General features: G+C 36.3%; 1 pseudogene; it reads right to left on the bottom strand.

The window, feature by feature from the left end:
* Positions 1-6754: 6754 nt before the first annotated feature.
* LOC107779367 (NAC domain-containing protein 71-like) lies at positions 6755-7478 on the bottom strand (annotated as a pseudogene).

Raw genomic sequence — 7478 nt, 5'->3', positions numbered from 1 at the left:
ACGGGCTTGGGATTCCAATTCCTCATATCAATATCCTTTAGGAGTGTATATCACTTCGTACTCTTTTGGATTTTTATAAAGTTCGTAGTACATGGGTCTTCTCATCGTGGGTTAAATTGACTTTCCTTTCATAACTTCTTGTCTCCCATAAGAGACCTACATATTTTCATTACTCTCGTAGTCAAGCCTTACATATATCACATGCTTATACCACAAATTTTTCTTTCACACCTTAGAATCATTTACATACTCCTCACACTACCCACAAGTGCTATTCAAGCTTACATATCACTTATCAATTCAATGTTTCTTTGGAGGTCACAATCATTTTTAACACTTTCTCGAATAAAGTATACTTCTGGTACTATGTACGTACCTCATATATTCGTACCATTCGTTCAACATGATACATATGCCATCTCTTTAATATTCAAGCCTTTGCCCATTGGTCATGCCATACGACAACATTACTTGAAACAGACGAAAGAGCGTTTGAACTTATCTTGAATCTGAATGCACGAGTTAGAAGACAATCTTATTGTCAAGCTTTATCGCATGATTTGGAGTGTTGAAGAATGGTAATATTCCTAGATGTCCATGTAGCCTCCAACTAATATATGTGGTCGACAACACACTGATAAGAAGGACTCTACTAGACACGTCTCCGAGACATCCTAGGACACTATAAAACCTTAGGCTCTGATACCAAGTTTGTCACGCCCTAAAATCGAGGAGCGCGACCAGTGCTCAACCGAGTAAACCTGACTGAGCAAGACTATTAGATTTCATTCTACCCAAACTAGTTCATGAATAAATAGGAGATGGACTCTATTAACCATACTCTGAAAATATTTCATTAACAACTTTCACTTTATTTCCATTAGAAGCTTAAAACATAATTATTAAAATATTGCAAGTTTATAAATCCTTCCCAAACATCAATATTTCAACTTAATTCCCAATACCAAATACCACCCACAACCTGTCTACGGAGCCTCTAAGTAAAACTGAAGATTAATATGGAAATACCGGCAACAAGACTCTGGCTATACCTCAACAAACAATGTATATGATAAACTAATGATACAGAACCCCGAAAATAGAATGGGGCTCACCAAGTCAGTTGAAGAGATGATGCGGCACTAGCTACGACCAACACTGCCTGCTATAGAAACACCTACAATCATAACACGAATGTAGCGCCCCTGGGAAAAGGGACGTTAGTACATTTGAATTGTACTGGTATGTATGAACAAACTTTACCCCAAGTAAAATCAATCAATACACAGATAACAAACAGTAATAGAATCAACAATCCAACGCACATGAAAGGAACAACCAAAGACAAACAAGTTCCACAATCTCTCCTTTTCCCCTTTCAACAATATTTCATCACATCAATGATTTCACAACTTTCACATATTCTCATTTCAATAGTGATTTCGATCACTTTTCAATCCTTATTACCTCGGCCACCCTTATCACCACAACCCACACCTTATTACTTCGTGTTGCGGCGCGCAACCCAATCCCACCGGATAATCACATTTCACATGACAACAACAACAATTCACAAAGAATTTTCATAAACATCAGTACCATTTTCATCAATCATCTCAATTCCAATCTTCATTTCACATATATCAATTCATAGGCACTTGGGGCCACAATTATCACATCATACTTGGCATTAGGCCACATTTCATAACTTAATCTCTTCTTTCCCATATTTCACATCATTTCCACATATTTCACATCAATATCAGTTTCAACAAAAAGCCATTCAATTCAAGATGTCAAGTGCACATGAGACGAATCATGAACCATGTGCATATACAATATTTCAGAAATCATACACCTCAAGTTTATTAACAATGGAACTTTAAACAAAACAGATTCTTCCAAAAAGGAGGGGATATACCAAACCACAATAAAAACACACATCAAAGGCATAAGCAAGCAAATACACCAATTGTTCTTGAATTACTCTTTTCCAATCATGACAATATACAATTTAAGTCACAACGATAATTGCCCGTGACAAGTCACGTATAATATTACCACAGTTGATTCAATTGCATCAATTACGATTCTTTCCATCATTTGTTACATAGCTCTTACCACATAAACACATTCACACACACACACACTTGGTTTGTTGCCATTTACTTACACCATTATATTGGGAGACTTAACCAATAATGTTCAAGGCACATTAATCACGAGAATAGCACAAGTTCATATCAACATTTCATACATTTGGGCCCAAGACACCATAACTGTCACCAAGCAGTAATTCATGTACAAGGTGTTGTCGTAATAGTTCAACTCATTTACGCCATTTCACAATACCCTCTTTCATTACTTACCACGCAGGGTTTTAGCCATTATACACATTCCCACGTTTGGACACATTAACGTTCTTTCGTTCGTTAACACATACTCCCATATCGTCATCCTTAAGCATTTACAAGCTTAGCACATGATAAGGTAGACACATCAAATCACTTTTCACAATCACATATAACACGATGGTGTGGAAATCAACTGAGACAATCAATACACATATTTTCATACAAGGTACACATACCGTAATCTCGTCATAACAAGGGGATTCTACAAGAGTTAAAGTTAGCCATACATACTTGAAATTTTCCCCTTAAAAATACTACAATGATCCAATACACTTAAGCAACTTCAATCTACAATACAACATTCAACAGGACTAATATTAGTAATAATCTCCATAACTTATGCAATTTAGGTATACTATCAAACACCTTGTAGGTATAGATATTTACACCTCATAACTATAGTATTGGTTCCTCCAACTATCACCATTAACCAACAACTCATTCCACCATCATTCCTAACTAATTTATAACTTCCAACAACATATGTATGACCATTCATTCGTACCCAACCATCAACCTCCTTAATTAACCCATTTCACAATCTCTACAACCAACACAATCTAGGTTAGACACTTATGGCTTTCCATCATCATCCTATTAGTTCTGATATATATATCATACATGAATAATCACTATACCGTAGTTAGAGATGATAGGCATACCTCTTGTAGTAAGAATCTTGAGAATCCCCACTTGTGGTGTTCCTGATAAATTCAATGATTTTAATGGAAATATATGGATTTTCAAGATCAATCCATGTTAATATAAGTATTTAGGAGTAGTAATCAACTCAAAATACTCAAAAAACCTTACCTTGGATCGTAGGAATGAAGTATGGGACGAATTCCCTTTGATCTCGAGCAAGCCCCATCTCAAAAATGACTTAGAGACTCTTCTTACCCGGTCTTGGGGTATTTAGAGACCTAATACTACCATGCTCACACTAATGTCCGCGCTACTAGTGCGTTCAGAGGCAGAATACTTCGCAATATGCGCGTCTACTAGCGCGATCACGCTAATGGTCGCGCTAGTGACACATTCCCAGTAAAATGGTCATAACGTTCTGTATATACCTCCAAATGATGAATGGTTTATTGCGGTTGAAACTAGACTCAAAGGGCTTTAATTTGATAGGTTGTTCATCACACAAATCCTTATATAACTGGATATATGATCATCCAAACTGAGATCTTGTGCGCACGCATTTACAACTTTCGTCTATTATTAAATTTTCCAACTTGGATTAGACTTAGGCCTCTCCTTATACCCCAATTCACTTCTAATATGACTTATACACTTATTAACATATCCAATTGATATCGATTATATCATGAATCCTCACTTGAACACAAAATAAAATAATTAGCCTACCTTGGCTCCACAAAATCTTAAATTACTTGGCAAAATTTTCCGGGGCTTTCACCTACTTTCAGTCTTTATTTATGATTATTACTCACTTAGTTGGAGTACTCACTTTACTCCGTGCGTACCCTTGTGTACAGACTCAGGCGTATCTGGTCCCGCTCCCGAGTGCTGATCATTCTGGCTCAGGCGGATCCGAGGAGTCTCTAGGTAGCTGTTGGCATTCGCAGCCCGGAGCTCTTCCCATTCTTATTCCTTTCTGTTCTTAGTTTCTGTATTAAATTCTGCAGTTATATATATTTGGAGTATTCCGTTTTTGTTAGATGCTCATGACTAGTGACACCCCGGTAATGGGTTGTGTTTGGGTTTTATTTTGCATATTATACTATCATTCGCTTAAACTTTGGTTTATTTATTCATGTTTAGACTGTTTCTTATTGTTTAATTGTTAATAATTGGAAAAATGGGAAGTGTTGGCTAGCCTTGTCTTCACGAGAGGCTCCATCACGACCGGGTCCGGGTTTAGGGCCGTGACAATTACCCTAATAAACAGATGCAAACAAACAAGCTAAAATAGTCGTGAAAAAGAAAAGAGAAAACCTAACGTTGCAACAACCTAAAACATGTGGCTAAACAAGAAACTGTAAAGAAAGTAGAAGGTAAAAAAAAAGAACGGGAAAGGAAATTACCTAATGCTCGTTTCTAATTGACTAGTTGGAACTCGACCGATTTAATGGGGAAAATAGGAACTTAGAAAACCATTAATCGATTAACAAGAACAGTCAATTAATGGACATCTTAGGTTCATATGGCCCAATACTGACTATGAATCGAAAAATGAAAGTTTGGGTTTCAGGGGTCTCATATCTATGATTCGAGAGGTTGGGGAATCATTCGAAGGGAACTGTGGGGATATTTGGAAAGAGGAGGTAAAAATGGTTATAGGGTGTTAATTTGGTGGAGTTTGGAGGTGGTCTGCCGCCATGAGGCGATTTCCGGTCGGCGGACCACGGTGGAGGCGGCGAAGGGATTTAAGGCGACTAGGGTTTCGTTATTTGGGAGTGAGAGACGGAAATGAAAGGGGGTTTATGGAGGGGGGAGGGGGGAGGAGGGTTGGTTCGGACAGTTATATGTAAAATGAAGATCAGTTCCCAGCCGTTGGATTCATATGGATCAACGGCTAGGGTAACTTGGGGCGAAACGAGATCGTTTTGGGGTAAGTGGCTTGGATCGGTGAGATTGACCTTTGGTCTTGGAGGTTTGGACAGGATAAAAGGGAATTGGACTACCGGATTTGATCTCTGGGTGGCCCAATTTTGAATGACCGGCCCTTCCCTTCTTCTTTTATTGCCTTTTCTTTTCTTTTTCTTTAATTTTAAAAATCTAACTTAATTAATTAAAACCTAATTTAATCCAGATTATCCTTAATTACAATTTAATCTAATCATCTATTTGTATTATCTACCAATTAATTAATCCTAAGTCAATAAAGAGGGAATAGTCAATCTAAAACTAAAACTAAAAATGTCGAAAATGAACGATATTTTTTTTTATTTTATTTTAATTATGCAATTAATTAACCAATTAATCCTAAAATACGAACATAAAATCTAATATGCAATGCATGGTATTTTTTTTTACATTTTTGGGGTATTTTTCATGATTTTAACAAAATTAAACGTGCACAAAAGTGCAAACAATTAATAAAAATCCTACAAAAATCCTATATAATTGAAAACAATTTGGAAAATAAAAATCTGTTTTATTTAAATTTGTAGGAGTAATTCTAATAGGGCAAAAATCACATGCTCACATGTATATCACCACCTTTTAAGATCTCCTTCTTCCATTTTTTCTCAATTCATTCTTATATCAATATTGGTTTTGTAAAGGCATTTCGTGACAAAGGTGTCAAATCTTTCTGTGTGGAATAGTTCTAGAATTGCTTTATGGTGTAAATAATGCTGAATATAAGATTTATTTTGAGTATTCAAGTGTAATGATTTTGTTTTCTTGTAATCTTCTATTTTTTAAAATTTAGAAGTAAATCATTTTTTCCTTAATCTTAGTTGTCTCATATCTAACAATTTAGTCCAAGTTATAAGAACTTGGGGAAAATATTTATGGAGTAGGAAATGGAAATAATCGGATTACAAAAATTATACTGTATTCTGAATCTACCTAGAGAAAATTTAAAATGGGCTTCATTTACTTGTAAACAATTCGCGACGGGAGGTCAAACTGGTTTACTTTAGTAGTGTTTAACAACAAGCTTAGTACAGTTAACTTGACCATATGAGGTTACAAGTTAAAAAAATAATCAAAAAATATCAACAGTCCCTGATATGGACCAGTTCGAAGTTCGGTCACCCATCTAAATATGTGGAACAAAATAAACTTTAGAGAGTAATTATAAAAGCCTGCACCAGCCTTAATAACACATACGTATACATACAAACAGAAACCAGTAAGAATATGACAAGAAAGACATCCGTTCAATCAAAACAACAAATAATAATTTTATTCAGTGAAACCAACAAGATACACTACAAGAATAATATGGACAGTAATTTGTTCTATAGCTAGCCAGATGATGGATTTGATCCAACAAAATTTGTGAGTGATGAATTAGTTAGAATTTTTTGATAAGCATGAATGATGACGAACAGATATTAAGCATTAAACCTACAACAATCCATAGCAGGAAATCATGTCAAAATTATATTAAGTGATACTCCATATATATATATAAATGTGTGTGTGACTACAAGGAAATTTTTCTGGCAATAGCTAGCTAGTTTCTTTTACGAAGTTAGTTCCAATTAGAAACTGTTACCTAGCTAAAAGCTATACTCCTACTATTTTTACTGTAAATTCCATCTAGTACTTCATTCAACAAAGGTATATATAAATTGATTGCTGCGTGTCTCTGCTCCCGTTGGCCGTCGATCTATCTGCTTCCCCTTCATTACTCATGCTTACCAGATTATATCTCCAAACTCGTCTATTCCTATGAGCATATCATCAGCCCAATTGACCTCCTGTTGGTAGTTGTACCAGTCATTAACTTGATGTTGATCAGCTGCTTGACATATTGTTGCTGGTTGTACTGTTGTGCAGTAATCTTCACCAGGTCCATGTAACATAGCTTCGATTACTTTTGGAACATCTTGTTCCTCCATATTTACCCCATGATTTTTCTTTGATCTTATACTCTTCTTGATTCGGCACACAACAATATCCTCCTTAGGAATATTGTTTTCTCTAAAGAAATCATCCCCGACGGAATATTCTTTCATCAGCCAATTTTTATTGTGCTCTCCTTCTTTACTACGACTAGTTTGAAACTTGAAACATCTTCTAAACCCAACCACAGTTCCCTTAGCGTTCTTGATAGGATCAATACCGGTTTGGCCTTTCCATGTCCCGTTGGCGCAAGTTCGACGAACCCTTGTATGTTCACTGCTTCTTCAACCGAGTAAAAATATAGCGAACCTTCTCTTTGGGATGATCAGAATTAGCTCCAAATATCTCCCATGGTGGTTGGTCTCCATAGATATCGGCAAGTTGGAAATTAGGGCATTCACTCGGCAAAAGCTCGCCCTTTAGGAACCTTTTCAGAAAGTTGATCAACTCTGCTTCAGTAGGGTGAAACCGAACACCCATGATACACCCACGGCGTGCAGCTGGCACCATCGACAT

The sequence above is a fragment of the Nicotiana tabacum genome, chromosome 6 (assembly GCF_000715075.1).
Source record: "Nicotiana tabacum cultivar K326 chromosome 6, ASM71507v2, whole genome shotgun sequence".
NCBI classification, from domain to species: Eukaryota; Viridiplantae; Streptophyta; class Magnoliopsida; order Solanales; family Solanaceae; genus Nicotiana; species Nicotiana tabacum.
The sequence above is the reverse complement of the archived record's forward strand: the minus strand, read 5'-3'. Positions and strand labels throughout refer to the sequence as shown.